Source organism: Trichosurus vulpecula, chromosome 3 (assembly GCF_011100635.1).
Source record: "Trichosurus vulpecula isolate mTriVul1 chromosome 3, mTriVul1.pri, whole genome shotgun sequence".
NCBI classification, from domain to species: Eukaryota; Metazoa; Chordata; class Mammalia; order Diprotodontia; family Phalangeridae; genus Trichosurus; species Trichosurus vulpecula.
The window spans coordinates 169678681-169697982 of NC_050575.1; positions in this window are offsets into that span (position 1 = coordinate 169678681).

The following is a 19302-nucleotide window of genomic DNA, read 5'->3' on the forward strand; positions in this document are numbered from 1 at the left end:
CCCCAAAACCCAACAATCATTCAAAATGGTTTTTTTGGGGGGAGGAGGAGAGAATCTTTACATTTTTGCTGTTCTCAGTGAAGATTACCCTCATTATTCTGTACCCAGAAACTTTTGGGAGGGGGGAACATGTAGATTTGTGACTGTGCCAGATAGTTAGAACTTCTAGGTTTGTGGTACTAGATGTCTGAGCCTCTGGATGAATGAGGATGTTACTGCAGTTTTAATGTTCAAACTTGAAGTCCAACTTTTGATCCTACACATTAAGATGTTACATTTATCCATAATAGATTTGACTGTATGTCAGAGTTTCTTATAACCTGATTCTAATCCAGTGATCCTAATTTTTTTGTCTTTTAGGTCACACATAGTAAGCAATCCCTTCTTCCATATGACAGCCCTTCAGAGAGTAGAAGACAATATAGCTACTCTTCCATTCAAGTCTTCTCTTTTCTAGGCCAAACAATCAGTAATCAAATACTCTTCATTTGACAAGGCTACCAGTCACTCAGACCATTGTGGTTACCCTCTTGCGGTCACAATCCAGTGTATCAATGACCCCTTTCAGGCTACTGAAGTACCATTCAGGGCACAAAACTTAACATCTGTTTATTAGCAACAGATGAAAACAATGGCTTTAACATAACTTTGTTCCAAGCTTTTCCTCAATGTGATATTTGTTCTCTTGTTTGACCACCTACGATGTCCAACCACAATGATCATGTCCATGAAAGGGTAGCAAGGAATGGAGTCACATGGGATTCTTCCCATCTCCCTTCCTCAAAAATATCACATTGGACTTAGTAATTATATGATATGTATATGCACATATATGTTTGTTCATGTGTATGTATAGATATACATGTGAATATTTATAGTTGACCAATGACTTATTTTAAAAGGGATCTTCTGCTTATTAGAATAAGCACAAACATGATTGTAGTTTGTAAATGCCTTGAGCAAGTAGATGTTTGAAAGTGTTTTTTGAATATTGCACTTTGATAATGTCCATCAATGAGCCAGAATTTCACTTGTTATTATGTTAGCCTCGGTTACAAAAATGAATGATTCAGTAACTGCCCTCAGGGAGCTTATATTCTAATTAGGGAAAGGAAAAAAACTTAGGTATGTGGAAATCACTAAACATTTGAATAAAGTTTTTTAATGGCCTACTGTGTATGAAGTGATCTAGGTCCTAGAAGCTGATCGGGGATACCAGGAGAATAATATAGATTAGAAAGGTCATTAGAGTTCAGAGCATAATAGAAAAATCATTGGAATTAGAGTTAGAGGATCTGGCTTTGAATCTTGACTGTGGTGCTAACTACTCATATTACCTTGGAAAAGTCACTAACCTCTCTGGGCTTCAGTTTCCCTCATCTTTAAAATTAGGGGGTTGGACCAGACAATCCCTAAGGAATCTTTTATCTTTCAGTCTTATGCTCCTTAAGATAGAACACCTCAAGTGTTTGTGGTCAGGGAAGGAGGAGGAGATTTCATCTCTCTCTTAAGGAATGGGTAGAAACTAGGTAAGTTATCAAGGAAAGGGCAAAGGAACAGAGATAGCAATATCTAAGGTGTGTATAGGAGGTGAGATAACCTGGCTCAAGATGAAGGTCTATATAGGACAGAAGAAAGATATGAATCTAGAAAGTCTGGGTGGCACCAGATTGTACAGTATTTTGAATGCTAGACAAAGGATTTAAAGAGTCCTCTTATAAGCAAGGAGAATCTAATGAAGATTTTTTGAGGTGGCATTAACATGGTCACTACTGCTTTGGAATAAGGCAAGAATGGTAGTAGAAAAAAGGAAACATAACTGAATATTTTTCTACCATATTAACTATAGTTTCTTTTCTTATTTGGTACCAGGGTTGGAAATTGGAAGAGAGAAAAGAAAAAGAAGTAAATTCTTCAGAGAAGAATTGAGATAATGCACTTCTCTCCCTTTGTTGCCAGGTTATGGGACTATGGGCATGGAATGTTGTATATACCACATACACTGTCAAACAAAAATGGATAATGCGTTGGTTGACTTTCCTTAACTGCTTTATTTTTTCTTTTCTCTTTTAACTATTATTTTTTTAAAAAGGTGTGGCTTGATTGGTAGGGAGGGTATGAAAAAGCTATATGGAAATATGAATAAATGTGATGTAAATGATGTAGGTGATATAAATGAAGGTGGTATAAAAATAAGATATCAATAAGAATATAAAACCCAAACTAGCCAGAATTTTTTTGAAAGAAGTAAATATAGGATGATAATTATAAGACAGGGACCTGCAGAGAAGTGTGGTTTTTTTTTAAACCAATTTTGAATTTAAGGAATTGGGAATTAAAAGCAAAAAAATTAACAATGATCCTCTCTTTGCTTTCTAGGTTATACATAACAAGTCTGTCTCCTCTACTATGAAACATGTGTGGTATAGGGAAGCAGCACGGTATAGTAGGAAAAGAACTGGATTTGGAGCCAGAAGATCTGGGTTTGAATCCAAATTCTGTGCCTCTTTGACTGTGAGATTCAAATCATCAGTAAGACCTTTTGGGGTTTCAGTTTCCTTATATGTAAAATGAGAAGGTTGGATTAGATGATCTCTGTGTTCCCTTCTGGCTCAAAAATCCAGGGATCCAGTGGGAAGAATACTGAATTGGTTGTAGAAAGAAGGGACAAGGGAACAAGCATTTATATAGCACCTACTATGTGCTAGGCACTGTGCTGAGTACTTCACAAATAGCTCTGATTCTCACAACCACTCTGGGAGATAGGTGCTACTGTTATCTCCATTTTGCAATTGAAGAAACTAAGGCAAACAGAGGTTAAGCTACTTGCCCAAGGTGACACAGATAGTGTCTAAGGCCAGATTTGAACTTAGGTCTTTCCGATTCCAGGCTGAGGTTAGACAGTGGAAAGAGAAAGGGAAGAAGTAAGGACAGGAGGAGAATATATGATAGATACATCAGAGAAGGTTTGTACCTATGCCAAAGGGGGCAGAATTAGAGCCAGAGATACGGAATACATATTGAAATGAAAATGTGGTCTAGTGGGAAATTACTGAACTGGGAATCAATACACATGGCTTTTTCCTCTGGATCTTCCACTAAAAAAATTGTGTGGTCTTAGACAAGTCCTTCCTCTCCTTTGGGTCTCAGTTTCCTCATCTGTAACATGAGAACATAAGGATGCCCCCCTTTAATTATATGATCCTAAGTTACTTCATCTCTGTGGCTTGCTTTTTGAAGAAATAAGGGTATCCTCTCCAAGCCTAGCATTCTGTTGGGGGTGTTATCATGTTTTTGTTGGAGAGGGGGAGGCAAAGCAATTGGGGTTAAGTGACTTGTCCAAGGTCACACAGCCAGTAAGTGTCAAGTGTCTGAGGGTAGATTTGAACTCACATCCTCCTGACCCCTTGTTGGGAGTATTATGCAAAATAATAATAATAATAATAATAACTGATACTTAAAATTTGAAAAGTGCTTTAATTCTTTATCTCATCTGAGCCTTACAACAATGATTGAGGGTGGGTGCTATGGACATTATAATCACCATTTTATAGATGAACAAAGTGAGGTTCAAGGAAGGGATGTGACTTTCCCAGGATGATGCAACCAGGAAGAGTCCAGGGTAGCATTGGATCACAGATTTATCTTCCTAATTCTAAATCCAACACTATTGCATCCTCTGTCCTTGGCTACTTAGTTAACAAGACTTCCTGGCTCCAATGTTTGAATTGAAGAAAGGAAGGTATTTTCCTTGTTATGTTAAAGTCATTGGTTTCATCAGTATGGGAACAGAACAGATGGGAATAAAATATTTACCATTTGGAACAAAATCCCAATTGGACCAAAATTTACTTGGAGTAAAGGGTGGAAGGAGACCGAGAAAGGGAACAGATAAAAACAGCTGTCTCACAGCTGCTGGCAGTGGGAAAGAAAGCCTTTGGCCCATCACTAAACCGGCTTTGCTCTTTGGGAAGGAATACAGCTGATATATTTTTCTCTCTAAGTCTAAGAAGAAATTCTAGCCTAGCCAGGTCTCTCATTCCCTCACTGGCAGCCAGGGCTGTGGTACTCATGTTGGACCAGCCTCTTCATTCACTTGTCTTATTCTATTCTCTGCCCCTTTGCTCTTCTCATCCCACAATGCAGGCTTTCAGATGGTGTGTTGAACCTTCCTCCGTGGATCCTCTCCAAGCCCACTTCACGGGCGTTTTCCTCTCCATTTCTCCACCCCAACCCATCTGCTAGTCTTTAACCTGCCTCCTCCCTGTCCTGCTCTATAATCTTACCCTCTTCTCCTACGCTTTCCACTATGAACAGCTGTTCTCTCTCCTACCATCCACCCAGGCCTCTTATGCACTTGATCAGAAGGTGCCCAAGGAAGCCTCTTGTTGTCCTTAGAGTCAGAGTCAATGTATGGAAGAACTGGGAGGGACCTCAGCCATCGTATAACCAACCCCCCTCCCCCATTTTACATAGTGGAGGAAAGAAGGATAATGATACAACTGGTTGTTTACAGAACTACAATTACAATCTAGATGTCCCAACTCTCTGACAAATGCTTTTCTACCTTATTCTTCTCTCTGTAGTATAATGGCCCAAGGCAGGAGTTTACTTGACAACTTGTATTGAACTTCACATGAAAGACCAAGAAAAGGAGAGATCTTTCCTTTAAAGAGCCTGAAGTGTAACGAGGAAGAGAGGACACACATACACCCATAAAGAAACTAAAGATGTTCATGGAATTAGAAACAGAGGAGTGAATGTGGAATGAGGGCTGTCACTAAGGGAAGTCTTATGATAGACAAAATTCTGTGATAGACAAACATTCCTGAAGGAGAGAAGTAAGGAGACTTACTTTGCTGCAACTGAATGACAGAGTTGGGGAGTAATAATAGGAAATGTGGGAGAGGTAGTATTGGGAAGTAACTTCAGGAAGTCTCTGAATATCTGGCTAAGGATGTGTTCCAGGAGGACCTATAGTGTGAGGGTTTGCCAAGCCCTTTTCAGGGCTGTTCATCCACCTTTGGTCACCCAACTCTCACCTGTGGCTCCAAGAAGCTACAGCATGCCCAGAGGCCACACCTGATAAAACCACCTCAGTAGATAGGCTAAATCTGGTTGAGGGTAACCAACAGGCCCCTAATCCATTGATGAGTTAGGGGGACATCTACCCCATGCATGTGAAGACTTCCCCCTGTGGAATGTCTATGCAGGTGGCTGAAACAGACTCTGTGGAGCACTTAGAGCTTGGTCAGATATCAGAGACATCAAGGTCATCTACTGCATCCCAGGCTATCATCAGTCATCTTGACTTTTGTCTTGCCCCTAGACTGTGGTGACTCTGTAAGAAAGAGTGAGGCTGATGACTTTGTGCAATTCTGCCTCATTGAAATTCAATTCATGAGCAATTCAAGACATCACCCATGATGTCACTGGTGCTCTTCTAAAATGAAGGACAAACAACAGCAACAAGGATTCCAGATGAGATAAAAGACTAGAAGATATAGTCTCACTATAGAATGTTTGAGGTGAGACTTTCAGTTGATTTGCAGATCAAGCACTCAAAGAACTTCAGAGCTGAAAGAGACCTCAGAACATGGAATAACTGAGGTGGAAGAGGATCCAGAACACAGAATATCAGAGGTGGGAGAGGATTCAGAACACAGAATATCAGAAGTGAAAGAGGATCCAAAACATGGAAAATCAGAGGTGGAAGAGGATCCAGAACATGAAATATCAGATGTGGAGGAGAATTCAGAACACGGGATTTCAGAGCTACAAGGGATCTCAGGACATGGAATGTCAGAGCTGAAAGGGACCTTAGAACACAGACAATCACAGTTATAAGAGACCTTAGAGCAGAATACCACAACTGATAGGGAGGTTAGAGATTATCTACCTGAGAACTATCAAACATCTAGCCAGCAGGCTCATGTGGTTACACCATCCCCAGTAAGACTGAGATGTAATTGGGAAATATTTAACAAAATAAATAAACATACAATAAAACACAAGTAATATTAATTTGTGGTTTTCTAAGTCAATATGCATCCCTCCATGATGCTAATGTATGGCTTAGTGGCCCCATTTTTTCTTCGAGTTTGACATCATTGATCTACTCCATGCCCCTCATTTTATGTATGGGAGAAACTGAGTCCCAGAGAAGGGCATCAATTGCCTTGCTTGCTTGAGGCTATACAAGTAAAGTTGAGACTCAGAGACAGCTGTCATCTTTTCACTAGGAAGCAGACTACAGTGGGTAAAGGTATACTTCAGAGAGAAAATTCTGTTTGAGTTGAAGTAGAAGTAAGGGTGACAGGGAATAGGGAACTTTGTGAAGAGTTTAGCCCCTTAAGAAAATTTGGCAGAGTAGGAGATAACGATCTTATATTAAGGGAAAAAAAAACAACTCCAGGAGGACTGAAGAAAACCTACTTGAGACTACAGTCGATAAGATCTGTGGTCTCTCCTTTAGCCAGCTGGGATGAGAAGGATTGGTTTGTAATTAGCACTCAACCTCTAATAGCTTAGGCTACTTCCATCAGCTCACTGAGTCAGCCCAAAAATACCACCAGCATGAGTCACAGTCCTGTACCATTCATTACAGAGGAGCTGAAAAAACAAAGTCAAGGCATTGTCACACCCTAAAGAGTGGGCTCCTGGAGCCCCTTTGGTCAGCTCATTACTAATACTATTTCAGGCTTACTTGCCAATAGGCTTCTTAGTGAGTAGGGAAGATGGGGCTTCTTAGCAACAACTTCTTTGGCGGGCCAATCCAACCCGCCAGCCTAGGTTTCTGGTGATACAGATTTTCCTGATTGTCATCCTGGTCCTCAGTAGTTCTCTCTGTCTTGTTTTCTCCATCAGATTCTCAGTCCCCAGGCAGACACACTCACCCAGTTGGCCTTCTGTGGTTGTCTACATATTTTAGCCATTTGCTGTTCCCACTCCTTTACAGGGCCCAGATCGCAAAGCAGAGAAATCCATCTTCAAACAGAAACTCCCCCCTAAAATTAAAAGGGGGGGTTTTCAGTGAAATTCATTTTAAGTTGCATATTCTAAACTTGGAAACATCTGGATTTTCAAGCCACAGGAAATTACAAGCCACATTCTGGATATAAAATACATGTTGGTCTATACATCACATGAATTAAAGATAGAAGTCAAATATGAAAACGTTTTCCTGATGGCTGACCTGATGACATGGCCATTTCAGCTTTGGAGTATCCTACATGACTATTTTTAGCATCTGAAACTCATCTTCTCCTGGCCACTATTTGTAAGAAACTCTGTGTGTGTGTGTGTGTGTGTGTGTGTGTGTCTGTGTGTGCGTGTACATGAATGTCTATTTTCCAGCAAATGAGAACAAGTCATTAAGTGGCTGGTGTTGAGAGAAGAGCCTTTTTCTCACCAACTCAGAACGTGCTGAGATTTTATTCTGGAAAAGTGTAGCTGTTTCATTTGAGAAAAAACAGCCAAAGAACCAGGGAATGTCACAGAATAATTTAGTTCCTTTCTTGGACTAGTTTTCAAGCAGCCAAACATCACGAGCCATGGCTTTGGGGCCCTTCCCTTAGACAACGAGGGGATGTATTCACGGGTGCATTTGGGGAGATCTGTCCTAAATGCCCCAACTCATATTTCTGCTGTCTTCATTTGTACGGAGAAAGGTAGACCTACCACATGAGACACATTCTCCAGCTCCTGGGAAGGGATTTGGTTTTCTGGGGAAACTGCAGACTTTACTTCTCTGGTGGGTTCTGCATTCTTTCCTAGTGAAGTATAGTGCATGGAAAACCAAAATATATGGTCAGCATTTTTGTGCATTGGACAATTGTACATTGTTAAGGAATTACTTAGTTACAACCAGGGGATGTTGCCTTAGTTACTCTTTATCCAATCCATATAGACCAAGCATAATGGCCCAAATATACATTATATACAACTGAGTTACCATGGCGCTGTGTTGATCAGGATAATTAGATGACTCTCTGAATTTATACCTGGTCTTTCCAAATCTGTATATCATTGCCTAGTACCAGTGACAGAATGAATCATTAATCCATGTGTTTTTAGATGGACTTTTGTTGCTTAGTCATTTCAGTTGTGTCCAACCCTATTCGGGATTTTCTTGGCAAAGATACTGGAGTGGTTTGCCATTGCCTTCTCCTGCTCATTTTACAGATGAAGAAACTGAGGCAAATAGGGTTCAGCGACTTGCCCAGGGTCACACAGTTAGTAAGTGTCTGAGGCCAGATTTGAACTCAGGAATTTGAGTCTTCCCAACTCCAGGCCCAATACTCTATCCACTGTGCTACCTAGCTGCCCTTTTATGTATATATGTATGTGTATATTTATGTGTTCGTGAATGTATATGTGTTTATATATGCATACATATATATGTAAGAATATGTTTGTATCTATGTCTATCTATATATCTATATAGACATAATTCTGACTTTGAATCAAGAGGCCTGGGTTTAAATCCTGGGCCAAGCCTTTACAATGTGTATGACCATGAACAAGTCAGCGTTTTTGAACTTCATTTTTGTTATCCACAAAATCGTGATAATGATACTTTCACCACCCTCTCAATAACTCCCACGTTGACTCATTGTGAGGAAATTGCTTCTTAAGCTTTAAGTACTATATGAATGTGAGTTACTTCAGTATTTCAATAGTTCCTTGATCTTAATGATGTGGGTACTTGCTTTACAAGTCCAGATCACAACCCACCCATGCCTTCACCTCCTGTATTATTCTCATCCATTTTCTTGTAGGGTTATTTCCCCTGATATAATGTTAGCCCCTGGCAGGCAGAGACTATTTAATTTTTGTCTTTGTATTCTATGTGCCTAAAACATGGTAGATACTTAGCAAATGATTGTTGGTTGATTGAAATCTTCCATAGAATATCTGCCTAATCCACTAGAGTTCTTCCTCTGAAACTTTTAATATTTCATGAATATCAGTGTTATACTTGGATTGTCCATCTTTATGCATCAGTTCCTTCCTTTTTTCCTTTCTCCCTCCCATCTTTCCTTTTTCCTTCCCTCCCTTCTACTTTCCCTTCCTCCTTCCCTGCCTTCCTTCTTCCTTTCCTCCTACCCTCCCTTCTTCACTCCCTCCCTTCGTCTCTCCCTCTTTTTATCTTTCCTTCCCTCCTTTCTTCTTTCTCCTTCTCTCCCTCCCTCTCTTCTTTTCTCCTTCCTTTCTTTCTCCCTCCCTCCATCCTTCCCTCCCTCCCTTCCTCCTTCCCTCCATCCCTTCCTTTCTTCCTTCTTTCCTTCCTTCTTTCCTCCTACTCTTCCTTTCTTCCTTCCTCCCTCTCTTCCTTCCTCCCTCCCTCCTTCCTTCCTTCCTTTCTTCTTTTTCTTCCTCTCTCTTTCTTTCTGTTTGTCTTTTTTGTTTCCTTTTATAGGGAAAGAGGAGCTAGGTGTCACAGTGGATAGAGTGCTGGGCCTGGAATTCAAATGTGTCCTCAGATACTTACCAGCTGTATGAACAGTTTCCTCATTTATAAAATGAGCTGGAGAAGGAAATGGCCACCTCCTCCAGTATCTTTGCCAAGAAAACCCCAAGCGGGGTCACAACATATCGGACATGACTAAAATGACTGAACAGCAACAACCAAATGCGACTAGCACTATATTAAAAAATTGTCAGAGATTCAGGGAGACAGAAGACAGTTCTTGTAATCAAAGAGTTTACAATCTAATCTAGATGGGGACAAAATGCATGAAAATAGTGTAAAACTTGCAAAGTAAAAACTAAGCAAACAAAACTTCAGTATTCTTCTTCTAAGTTAGTCTGAGTATCTGTAAGGAAATCCAATAGTATTAAACCGCGGGGGCCAGCTTTAATGAATATCCATGATCAGTAAAGCATTTTGCCTAGATCCTCTCTTTGCCCAAACCACAGTCTCAGTTAGAGAGTTTGAGGTATACTCTTTTCTCCATTCACACTTTACCTATCCTGTGGAATGTATAAATGTACACACTCGTCTGTATACATGTGTTCCCTTCAGTAGGATGCAGGCTTTATGAAAGCCTGGCCTATGCCATTTTAATCTTTGCATTCTTAGTGAATGGAGTACACTGAGCATCTTAGACTGGTGTTTAATAAATGTTGAATTGACCATTTATGCTATTTGTACGGAAAAGTTCTAAAACACTTTGAAAGTAGGTTTAATATGTTTATCTTCCTCCACAGACTCTAGTTTATACCGTTCATTTATTTAATAAATCCTTTTATCATAGAGAAGAAAAAAAGGTACAATAAATTTAAAAAAAACTAACAGAAATTGAAGAGGAGAAAAAATAGAGGGATCTTAATTAGCTAGTTAACTGACAAAAAGAAAAAGAGGGGAAGACTTAGATAACCACATGAGAGGAAGAAAGAAGAAGGAATCAATACGTTATCTAAAATTAGGGAAGAGGATGACAAAAGGGAAGGGGGGATTTGACAGGACAGGGAAAGAACCTATGGGAATAGGGTTGCCTTAAGGAAAATTAAGCAAAAATAATTGTAGGGACAAAATACTGTATTAAAAAGGAACAAAAAATTCCTAATTTAAAAAATAGAGACACAAATGGAGGAAAAATATTCCCTTAACTCATAACTTTAAATGTGGATGGATTAAATCAACAAAATAATAAGAATAAGAAAACAAAACACTGCATTCTGTTTCATACCTCAGAATGTCAGAACTTAGAGGAACTTAGGGCACAGAATGTTGGAGCTAGAAGAAATTTTAGAAGAAAAAAATAGCAGACCTGGAGAAAATATATAAATAAACAATGTCAGAAGAGAAGGGACCTTAGAACCTACAAGATTAGAGCTATGAGACACTAAGAACATAGACATGGAATTTCAGAACTAGAAGAAAACTCTAAACGTTGAATTTCATGATTGAAAGAGATCTTAGAATATAGAATTTCAGAGATTAGAGAAACCTTAAAAACAGAGTGTGAGAGGTAGAAGGGACCTTAGAACATTGAATGTCAGAGCTTAAAAGGACTCTACCACATAGCATGAGAGACCTGAGAAGAGTCTATTGTAGAACATAGAATTCCAGAGCTGAAAAGAACCTTAGAACATAGGATATCACAATAGGAATAACCTTAGAGACAAACTAGTTCAACTCCTTCATTTTACAGATGGGGAAATGGAGGTACAGAGAGATGAATGGATTTGCCCTTGGTCTCACTTCTCTAAACCAATCTTCCCGTCTCCCAGTCCAGTATTATTTCCTATTATTTCCTGCCTTACTCTCCTCACTGGCACAGCCCTGAATCACTCAAGGGAGGAGTAGTTTTACAGGTGTCTACAAGCTGGGAGATTCTTTATTTTCCCACTCATTGAGCATCAGATGTGTTTGCTATATTCATTTAAACTGGCTGAGCCAAGTATTCCTCCTCTCTCTCTGTACTATTATGGGAGAAAAAGGAGGAGGAGAGTAAGTACTCTGTCAGACAGTAATTACTTTCACTCTGTTAGGTCTGTGGAAGTCATTACTCCCCTGGTGTGTTTAGGGTAGGTTCTAGTGAAGATTGTTCTGTGGGTTTGTTTCTTGAGAAGATGCTTTAAACTTTCAGCCAGTCTCTGCCCATCTCCAATTTCCGTAGCTCTCCATATGCACCCCAATCTCTTATCTCCTGACCCCTTCCCTTGGGAAAAGTCCACTCTTGTTTTTATAGGGGCTTCCATCACTAATCAACTCTTCATTGCTCAACAAAAATCAGGATTTTAGACATGGATGGCTTCTAATGTTTCTTAAGGCAACTAGCTAATACAAAGGATAGAATGCTGGGCCTGGAGTCACGAAGACTCAGCTTCCTGAGTTCAAATCTGGCCTCAGACACTTGCTAGCTCTGTGATGCTGGGTGAGTCATTTAGTCTGTTTGCCTCAGTTCTTCATCTGGAAAATAAGCTGGAGAAGGAAATGGCAAACCACTCTGTTGTCTGCCAAGAAAACTGCAGATGGGGTCGTGAAGTGTGGGACATGACTGAAAAACTAAACAACGATGTTACCACACAGAGAACTGCCACATTGGGAACCAACTTGATTTCAAATCCAGGCCTTTAGCCTTTATGTCTTGGGTTCTCCCTCATAGTCACCATAGAACAGTGGTCTCCAAATATCTCTTGATCATGCACCAAATAGCAATAACTATTTTTGAAAATGCACCCCTATATATAGATATAGGCATTTGCTTATCATATCTGTGTCCTAATGTAACATCTATATTATAGAATGTAAACTTCCTTAGAGGCAGCTAGGTGGTGCAGTGGATAGAGTGCTGGGTCTGGAGCCAGGAAGACCTGAGTTCAAATCCAGCCTCATATACTTCCTAGCAGTGTGACCCTGGGCAAGTCACTTAACCAGTCTCTGTCTCAGTTTCCCCTACTGTAAAATAGGGGTAATAGTATCTACTTCCCAGAGTTGTTGTGAGGATCTAATGAGATAACATTTGGAGAGCAGAGCACTTATCATAATATTTTGCACGTAGTAATTGCTTGTTTCCTTTCTAAACAAAAATAGAAATAAAATAAGATAAAGATAAAATAAATATATTTTAAATGTTTTACTTTAATTAGTTATGCAAATCCTTTTGTTCACTAAATAATGATATGTATTAGTGAAAGCAGTATGATTGAGGATGCTTTATTATTTTTTTAAGTCTTGGTTTAACTTTTTGAGATTCAGTGATTTGAAGGTCTGCTTTTCAGTTCAACTTATTTGGTAACTTGTTTGTGGCAGCTTTCGTAGCTGAAAAAGATGCATCACAAAGATGCTTAGATCTTGATGAAGGAAGCGTATTATCATTTTTCATTCCCATTTAGGAATTTAATTCCCAGTTAGGCAAAAGTTTTTGTTAAAATTTGGCTAGCAAATTTCTATCATTCCTGATGTCAAGCAGGTGTTCTTGCATACTAATCAGAAAGCATTGTACTACTTACGCTTTTAACAAATGCATTTGAAAACCACTGAAACTTCATTTGGAAGATTTTCACACAGGTTAGAAAATTCTGTTTACAAGTTTCTTAAGTGTTCAAATGTGAGTTTTTTATAGGTGAACCAATTTTTTTTTTTTTACAAAAGCTAGGTTTTAGGTATCTTGCTAATTGTGATGACTGAATATCATCATTAGCTAAGATCTTAAGGTATAATATTCCTGTGTACCCTTTGGGTGAGGTTTGTAATTAATTAGGGAAGATATAAATCCTTATTCCAAATCATCTTCTTGGTAATTTTAATTTTTTTTGACTTATTGTCAGATCAGATTATATCATCATTGCTTTTACCTCATGTGGCACAAAAGAAATATCACCTCTGTCATGTCTTGTCACTGGCATGCTTTCACATTCTTAGTATTATCTTCAATTGAGAGTTTCTTGGCAAGAATCTTTTGAAGCCATTTTTCCATCTTATAGGGGTTGGTTTAGTTAAAACGACAACATAATACATATTTCCATTGAATTTGGGCACATGTATATTGCAATATTTTGTGATATGCTGAAAATGAATGGATGAGTGAAGGTACTTCTATTAATCTCTCAGTACTTTGGAACTCTATATTCTTCCCTTATAATAACTTGTATACCAACACCCATTCCTATTAAAAATGGTACAGAGTATAGGAATAAGTGGACCTTTCCTCAAAATGATAAGTAGTATCTCTCTGAAACCAACAGCAAGCATTATCTATAATGGGGATAAGCTAGAAGCCTTCCCAAAAAGATCAATGGTGAAGCAAAGATACCCATTATCAACCCCATTATTTAATATTGTACTAGAAATGTTAGCTATAACAATAAGAGAAGTCAATATTTTTAATACCATACATAGCACTTGACATGTGGCCAGAGTAAAGGTGATAGTGCCAACTATATGTTAAATATTAATGAAAATTATTTTTTTTCCATTTCTGGCACTTAGTAGTATCTGACACATGTGGGTTTTTTTTGCTATTCAGTCTAATTTCAGTCCTACTTGTCTCTTTGTGACTCCATTTGGGATTTTCTTGGCAGACAGACTGGAGTGGCTCTCCATTTCCTTCTCCAGCTCATTTTACAGATGAGGAAACCGAGGCAAACAGAGTTAAGTGACTTGCCCAGGGTCAAACAGCTAATATATATCTGAGGCCAGATTTGAACTCAGGAAGATGAGTCATCTTGACTTCAGATCCAGTACTCTAATGCTTATTCTTAGATTGATATTTTTTTTTAAAATGTAATTTATTTATTTAACATATATAGTTTTCAGCACTGGTTTTCACAAGAGTTTGAATTACAAATTTTCTCCCCATTTCTACCCTCTCCCCAACTCCAAGATGGCATATATTCTGGTTGCCCTGTTCCCCAGTCAGCCCTGCCTTCTGTCACCCCACTTCCCTCCCTTCCCCTTTTCCCTTCCTCTCTTGTAGGGCAAGATAAATTTCTATGCCCCATTGCCTGTGTATCTTATTTTCTAGTTGCATGCAAATTTTTTTTTTGTTTTTGAATGTCTGTTTTTAAAACTTTGAGTTCCAAATTCTCCCCCCTCCTCCCTTCCCACCCACCCTCCCTAAGAAGTCAAGCAATTCAACACAGGCCACATGTGTATCATTGTGTATAACCCTTCCACAATACTCATGTTGTGAAAGACTCACTGTGTTTTGCTCCTTTCCAACCCATCCCCCTTTATTGAATTTTCTCCCTTGACCCTGTCCCCTTTCAAAAGTGTTTGTTTTTGATTACCTCCACCCCCATCTGCCCTCCCCTCCATCATCACCTCCCCCCCCCTTTTTTTATCTTCTTCCCTCTTCTTTCCTGTGTGGTAAGATACCCAATTGAGTATGTATGGTATTCCCTCCTCAGGCCAAATCTGATGAGAGCAAGATTCACTCATTTCCCCCTCACCTGTCCTCTCCCCTCCTCCTACAGAACTGCTTTTTCTTGCCACCTATATGCAAGATAATCTACCCCATTCTATCTCTCCCTATCTCCCTCTCTCAATATATTCCTCTCTCATCCCTTAATTTGATTTTATTTCTTTTAAGTATCTTCCTTTCATCTTCAACTCACCCTGTGTTCTCTCTCTCTCTCTCTCTCTCTCTCTCTCTCTCTCTCTCTGTATATATAATATATATATATATACACACACATATATATACATATATATACCTATACATATACACATACATACACATTCATATATATATACATAAATATATATATATATACACACACACATATATATATATGCATATTCCCTTCAGCTACCCTAATAGTGAGGTCTCATGAATCATACACATCATCTTTCCATGTAGGAATGTAAACAAAACAGTTCAACTTTAGTAAGTCCCTTGCAATTTCTTTTTCTTGTTCTTTTTCTTGATTACCTTTTCACGCTTCTCTTGATTCTTGTGTTTGATAGTCAAATTTTCTATTCAGCTCTGGTCTTTTCACTGAGAAAGCTTGAAAGTCCTCTATTTTATTGAAAATCCATATTTTGCCTTGGAACATGATACTCAGTTTTGCTGGGTAGGTGATTCTAGGTTTTAATCCTAGCTCCGTTGATCTCCGGAATATCATATTCCAAGCCCTTCGATCTCTTAATGTAGAAGCTGCCAGATCTTGGGTTACTCTGATTGGGTTTCCACAATACTCAAATTGTTTCTTTCTTGCTGCTTGCAGTATTTTCCCCTTGATCTGGGAGCTCTGGAATTTGGCGACAATATTCCTCGGAGATTTCTTTTGGGGATCTATTTGAGGAGGCGATCGATGGATTCTTTCAATTTCTATTTTGCCCTGTGGCTCTAGAATATCAGGGCAGTTCTCCTTGATTATTTCTTGAAAGATGATACCTAGGCTCTTTTTTGGATCATGGCTTTCAGGTAGTCCAATAATTTTTAAATTATCTCTCTTGGATCTATTTTCCAGGTCAGTGGTTTTTCCAAGGAGATATTTCACATTGTCTTCCATTTTTTCATTCCTTTGGTTCTGTTTGATAATATCTTGATTTCTCCTAAAGTCACTAGCTTCCACTTGCTCCAATCTAATTTTTAAGGTAGTATTTCCTTCAGTGGTCTTTTGGACCTCTTTTTCCATTTGGGTAATTCTGCCTTTCAAGGCATTCTTCTCCTCATTGGCTTTTTGGAGCTCTTTTGCCATTTGAGTTAGTCTATTTTTTAAGGTGTTGTTTTCTTCATTATATTTTTCAGTATTTTTTTGGGTCTCCTTTAGCAAGTCATTGACTTGTTTTTCATAGTTTGCTTGCATCACTCTCATTTCTCTTCCCAATTTTTCCTTTACTTCTCTAACTTGCTTTTCCAAATCCTTTTTGCTCTCTTCCATGGCCTGGGACCAGTTCATGTTTTTCTTGGAGGCTTCTGTTGTAGGCTCTTTGACTTTGTTAACTTCTTCTGTCTGTATGTTTTGGTCTTCTTTGTCACTAAAGAAAGAATGCAAAGTCTGAGACTGAATCTGGGTGCGTTTTCACTGCCTGGCCATACTGCCAACCAACTAACTTGACCCTTGAGTTTTTCAGTGGGGTATGACTGCTTGTAGACTAGAGAGTTCTATGTTCCACATTTGGGGGGGAGGTGCCAGCTCTGCCACACCAGCACTACTCCTTCCCCAAGAACCCCCAACTCAGACTGGGCTTAAATCTTCAGCAGGCTGTGCACTCCTGCTCTGATCTGCCACTTAATTCCTCCCACCAGGTGGGCCTGGGGCCAGAAGCAACTGCAGCTGTAGCTGCCCCGCCTCCACTGCCCCCAGGGCCGGTAGCCAAACTGTGAACTCCTTCCACTCCAGCAGATTTTCCCACCAACCTTCTCTGGTGTCTTTGGTGTTTGTGGGTTGAGAAGCAGCTCACTGATTCAGGGCGCTAGGGCACGCTCCGCCTGGCTCCTGGTCTGGTTGGTCCGCGCTGCTGATGCTGGGCTCTGCTCCACTCCGTTCCCAGCTCCCAGCTCCCAGCTCCCGTGTTGGATAGACCTCACCCAGAGACCATCCAGGCTGTCCTGGGCTGGAGCCCTGCTTCCCTCTGCTGTTTTTGTGGGTTCTGCAGTTCTAGAATTGATTCAGAGCCATTTTTTATGGGTTTTTGGAGGGACTCAGTGGGGAGCTCACGCTAGTCTCTGGTTTCCTGCCTCCATCTTGGCTCCGCCCCCCTAGATTGATTTTTTTATTTTAGATTTAAAAATGTAAATAGAATTTTAGTATTTTCTTCCTGTACCCCAATGGATAATGTTGCACATTTGCCTAGGTGCAGTCAATCTCTTTTGGAATCCACTGCTCCGTAAGCTTCTGATGTTCCTGAATTGTCACTTGATGGTTGTATTTATCTCATACAACATAGCAAAACACACTACAACAAATATTTATTAAGCACCTACTGCATGCATGTAGAGCACTGGACACTTTTTTGTTTGTTTTTTCACTGAGTCATCATGACCTTTTTACACATTATGAACTTAATATCTGTCCCCTTTCTTGGGTTCAGTTTCTCCAAAGATAAAATGCTGGAGTTAGAGTTGACATTCTCTAAGTATTCTTCAGGCTCTGTCATTCTAGATTACTGTGTCCTCTTGGGCAAGACCCTTTTACTTCTACAATCCTGATTTTCTTCTCTATAAAGTGGAAGGTTAAACTGGATGATCTCTTAGGTCCCTTCTAGCTCCACAAGTCTTTCTAATTAGAGTTTATTATTGGTGAACTGTAGCACCTTGTTACATATGACAATCTTTTCTTTTAGACAATCCCTCCTTCCAGGATGTCATGTTATTGTCATTTCTTATGGCACAACAGTGTTCCATCACAATCATATCGCACAACTTGTTCAGTCATTCCACAATTAATGAGCAGCTCCTTAATTTTCAATTCTTTGTCACAAAAAAAAGAGTTGTTACAAATATTTTTGTACAGATAGGTCTTTTTCCTTTTCTTTGATCTCTTTTGGATACAGACCTAGTAGCAGTATTGTTGGGTCAAATGGTATACACTGTTTATAGCCCTTTGGGTGTAGTTACAAATTATTCTCCAGAATAGTTGAACCAGTTCAAAACTCCAACAGAGCATAAGTGTCCTGATTTTTCCACATAGCATACCCTCTGCCTCAAGATCAGCTGGTATAAGTTTCCCATTTAAAGAACGCATTCTCTTCCTGACTGTCCTTGGGTTCATGTTTTAGCTCAATACTTTTCTACCTGATTTGGGTAAATCACTGAATTTCTCTGGGCCTTTGAACTCTGCAACCATGACTCTGCTGCACTCTTACCTTGGACCCTCCCTCAGTTACTATGGCCTTCATAGCCTACAATATCCCTCTGCTCTGCTGCCCCTGCCCTCTATTGGAAAGTTCCTTTCAAGGATGCTATTATGAGGAAAAGCCAAATTTGGCCATGCTTCATTCCCCTCCCAGCTGTGCTTCAAACTCTAAGAAGTTTGCCACTATAATCCTGCACCCAGGCACCCCCAATTCCCCCCACCCTCTCTAGCTCCCCTTTATATGTTGTCTTCCCCCATTAGAATGTAAGCTCCTTGGGCGTCTTCCTAAAGTAGAGGGTGTCCCCCTTAAGCTGGGGTCTCTTTTGATGGGAGTCTCCTTCAAGGACCCATCTCCCTTAAGCCCCCTCTCCCTTGGGAGGCTGCCATCCCTGCTTAAGCTGAGGTCCACCTCAAGGGGCAGAGGAGCCTGTTTGGTGTGTTGTGCTTGGTATGTTGTGTTGTGTTGTGTTGTGTTGTATTACCCCCAATAAATGACTATACTTGAAAACAAAAGAATGTAAACCCCTGGAGGTCAGCGACTGTCTTTCATTTTGGTTGAATTTATATCCCTAAGGCTAAGTACAGTGCCTGGCTCCTAGTTAGCCCCCAATAAATGTGTTATCTACCCACTTACCTGTGTGCCTCCTCCTTTTGAAAATAATAGCACCTCCTTTTGAAATCTTCCCCATCCTTCAAGGCTCAATTCAGAGGGTAACTTCTTGATGAAACCTTCCACAGACGCTCCAGGTTTCCATCATCTTTCTGTCTTCTGAGTCCCTCTGTAATACTCAGACAGCTACAAGCTGTGTGACTATGAGCATTTAACCCCTCTGACCTTGACTTTTCTAATGTGTAGAACAGAATTCTAGGACTGCATCCTGAGAACTAGGAGAGACCCTAGAAGTCGTCTAATTGAACCCCACCACTCTGTAAATGAAGAAACTAAGTCCCAGAGAGATTAAGTGTCATACCTAAATCAGGTGGAAAGGGGGAAGCTAAAACTTAAACCCAAGTCTTCTGGACCAGGATCCAGTATTTTTCCTA